The sequence below is a fragment of the Saimiri boliviensis genome, chromosome 1, assembly GCF_048565385.1.
Source record: "Saimiri boliviensis isolate mSaiBol1 chromosome 1, mSaiBol1.pri, whole genome shotgun sequence".
NCBI classification, from domain to species: domain Eukaryota; kingdom Metazoa; phylum Chordata; class Mammalia; order Primates; family Cebidae; genus Saimiri; species Saimiri boliviensis.
Genome location: NC_133449.1, coordinates 289,345,274 through 289,349,271, shown reverse-complemented (window position 1 = coordinate 289,349,271; position 3,998 = coordinate 289,345,274). Strand labels below are relative to the sequence as shown.

Genomic DNA, 3,998 nt, shown 5'->3' with positions numbered 1-3,998 from the left:
AAGCCTTTAACAACATCCCATTTGTGGTCATTTTGTGCCCAAGAGAGTTAACATCAACATCCTTCATGACTCTGAAATTATAGCATATGTTGTATATATTACATACTTTATACACTTTTTAAAATGACAGAAATCTAGATCTGACAGTGGCAGTTCATTAGGACACAACAAATCACCAACTACTAGGAATGTAATAGAAAGCTTTTTGTCAATATGTGGATGATTGGAATAGATGAAACTAACTGTCCTAACACAGGGAAATGATCAATGCTTGAGGTGACAGATACTCAAATTATCCTGATTTGATCATTACACATTGTATGCTTATATCAAAATGCCACATGTATCCCATAAATATGTACAACTGTTAGGTATCAATAATCATTAAAAATAAAAAATCAAAAAATAAAGGTCCTTTAGAAAGCCAATGTTTGTTATTAGAATACATTTGAATATTTAATAACGAATTAAAGATTTTAACTTTCCAATAAAATACAAAATACAAAATTATAAATAATCTATTCAAAATTAAAATTGAAGCTATTATTTGAGGAGTTGATAACAGATAAAATAAACTCTTCCTCTGGTCATAATTCAACTTCCATTTTTGTAATTATTTGTATTTAAATTCCCAAGAGTACAAGGTGGCATGTCCTGATGGTGTTGCTGTGTTTTCCTGCACTGATTAGATGCTGCTTGTTTACTGAACTATGGTAACAACACTCAAATAGTTCACAGACTGATAATTTTTCTTGTATATCTGACAAGCAATAGGCAGTGATTTCTGGAACTGCTTATCAACTTATTATAGAAGAAAAGCTTAAATATGTAAACATCCATGTGATTTTTCTGTGCATATTTGAATTTAAAACATTTGAAATCAATCAAACTATTTTATTTTTGTTAGCATCATCAGCTACTTGGGCCCTTGCGATACGACCCTAAAGGAAAAATGCTTTCCCATTGATTTACTCACTCATGGATACTAATGTCATCTCTAACTCTGCTCACTTGCTGTTACTGTAAAAGTAAGTCAATAAGCAAAATTAGGGATCTTTACTTTCTTTTTTAATTTTTTTCATATATTCACAATATGTTTGATATACTTGCAGGGAACTTATGGACTCTGTGTTGTTCATATGTGCCAACCTTTGGTGCCCTTGCACCCAGTGTTGAGAACTCCAACACCAGAAATTATGTCAGCATACAAACAACCATCCAGAGACTCTCTGCCATTGATGAAGTTTTTTTTTTCCTTTGGTTTAAAACTATAACTACTTATTTATTTATTTATTTATTTATTTAATTTATTTAACTTTAGGTGCACACTATATCTGGCATTTCTCCCCATGTTATCCCTCCCTCACTTCGCTCCCCTCCCTCTCCACCCCTACTGCCCCCAGTATGTGATGCTCCCCTCCCTGTGTCCATGTGTTCTCATTGTTCAACACCCACCTATGAGTGAGAACATATAGTGTTTGGCTTTCTGTTCTTGTGTGAATTTGCTGAGAATGATGGTTTCCAGATTCACACAAGTCCCTACAAAGGACACGAACTCAACTTTCTATATGGCTGCATGGTATTCCATGGTATGTATGTACCACATTTTCTTTGTCCATTCTATCATTGATGGGCATTTGCATTGGTTACGGGTCTCTGCTATTGTACACAGGGCTGCAATGAACATACATGTGCATATGTCTTTATAGTAGAACGATTTATAGTCCTTTGGGTATATATCCAGTAATGGGATTGCTGGGTCAAATGGAATTTCTATTTCTAGCTATCTTTACCTTCTTTATTAGTTAAGTGAAATATAATTAGTGCAACCAATGTGATTTTCTATTCCTCCAAAATATATAAAATTTCAAATTGCAAAGAAGTATATTTGTCAATTACAATTGATTTAATAGCTGAAAATATACATACTTTAAACAGAAACCAAGTTGTCAAGAGACATTTTTACCTTATATGAGTTTGATGTTCTTATTTTTTTGACCAATTACTAATCAGAGCATTGCAAATTGCCATTATTTTTTGACATAAGTAATAATTTTTGCTGAAAAAATTTGTGAATAATATGAAAATTTAAGTAATTCTCAGTAAAATATATATATATACATATATATATATGTATATATATATATATATATTTTTTTTTAGACGGAGTTTCGCTCTTGTTACCCAGGCTGGAGTGCAATGGCGCAATCTTGGCTCACCGCAACTTCCGCCTCCTGGGTTCAGGCAATTCTCCTGCCTCAGCCTCCTGAGTAGCTGGGATTACAGGCACGCGCCATCATGCCCAGCTAATTTTTTTTTGTATTTTTATTAGAGGCGGGGTTTCACCATGTTGACCAGGATGGTCTCGATCTCTCGACCTCGTGATCCACCCGCCTCGGCCTCCCAAAGTGCTGGGATTACAGGCTTGAGCCACCGCGCCCGGCCTAAAATATATTTTTAAAAGGACTCAAGAACAAATAATTAACTGAGTAATAATTGGTTTGACTTTCACTACAATTTTTAGTAAAGGGAATTGCAGTCTCCCTAGGTTTTTCTCCAGTGCGACCTCTCTGTGCAGCTCACACATGTGGAATGGAACAGAAAGCAGGCATATGCTGCTACTGCTTTGAGATCCGTCATCAATCTCTCTGTGAACAAGCAGGAACGAGATTGAAGAAACTATTTGGCAGAGACAAGTTGTGTAACAGCAGACCTCTGTATATGATTCTGGTCAATGGAGTTTAATGTCTGCATTAAAAGAGTTGGTAACACGTATTCAAAGCTTCCCCAGCAGATTAGTATGCAGAATTGACATTGATGAGGACCAGATGACTCAGCTGAACAAAGCTTGAGCAATACTAAAATGTGAAATCCTGGCAATGCGACTGTGAGATTTTGCTCTATGCACAATTGAATGTTTCATCAAAATAATAATTTGAGATGTCTTCATAGATTAGCGAATATAATATGGTGAAATTTGGCTTACTTTTTATAACACTGCTTAAAGAGAAAAATTCAAAGGTTTTGTAGATAATTTAGTACATTCTCTAATTTTATTAGAAACTTCAGATGTGTGATGGAATGAATTCTGTATCTCCTCAAAGTTCATATGCTGAAGCTTTAATTCCTAGTATTTCAGAGCCTCTATCTCCTAGAACCTCAGAACGTGACTATGTTTGGGGATAAGGCCTTTAAAGAGGTGAGTAGAGTGAAGTGAGATAATAAGAGTTGGGTTCTATACTTACCTGGCAGGGGAGATACCATGATCACCAAGGTGGCTTTCCCAGGGCGAGGCTTACCCATTGCAGTCCGGATGTACTGACCCCTGTGATTGCCCCAAATGTGGGAAACTTGACTGCATAATTTGTGATAGTGGGGGACTGCATTCACATTTTCCCCTGTTAAAAAATATTTTTAAAAAAGAGAAAAAAAAAAAAAAAAGAGTTGGGTTCTAATCCGACAGGACTGGTGTCCTTAGTAAAAGAGGAAGAAACACGAGGAATGCGGGTGCACAGAGGAAAGGCCAAGTCAGGACACAGAGAGAAGGCGGCCATCTTGCAAGGACCGAGAGAGCCCTTAGGAGAAATCAATCTTGCTGGCACCTTGATCTTGGACTCCCTGCGTCCAGAACTATGACAAAATAAACTGCTGTTGTTTAAGTCACCCAGTTAGTGATATTTTGTTATGGCAGCCCTAGCAAACCAATGCATGGTTTAAGATTCTAACAATTTGATTTGTTTTTAATTTCATTTACTATGTGTAAACATGCTTTCAGAATTTCAGACTTCCTTAGAATGCTTAATTTCTTTTTACAAAACATGTGAGTCTCTCAATTATCATATATTTTTCTATACTTACTGAAGCAATACTTTTTTTTATTATTCCCATTTTTGTTTCCACATTTCAAAGCTGGTTATGTACAGCAAGTCATACTTTTATGTTTAAAAAACACCTTGCCGGTAACCTTCTCCAAGGTTATCTTCAGGTTTCTTAATGAA

The 3,998-nt window shown here is 35.7% G+C and overlaps 1 non-coding gene across 1 annotated transcript; it reads left to right on the top strand.

The window, feature by feature from the left end:
* Positions 1-3,237: 3,237 nt before the first annotated feature.
* On the top strand, positions 3,238-3,401 carry LOC120365942 (U1 spliceosomal RNA). The gene has a single exon (XR_005580760.1). It is a non-coding gene; the product is annotated as a U1 spliceosomal RNA (small nuclear RNA).
* Positions 3,402-3,998: the final 597 nt, after the last annotated feature.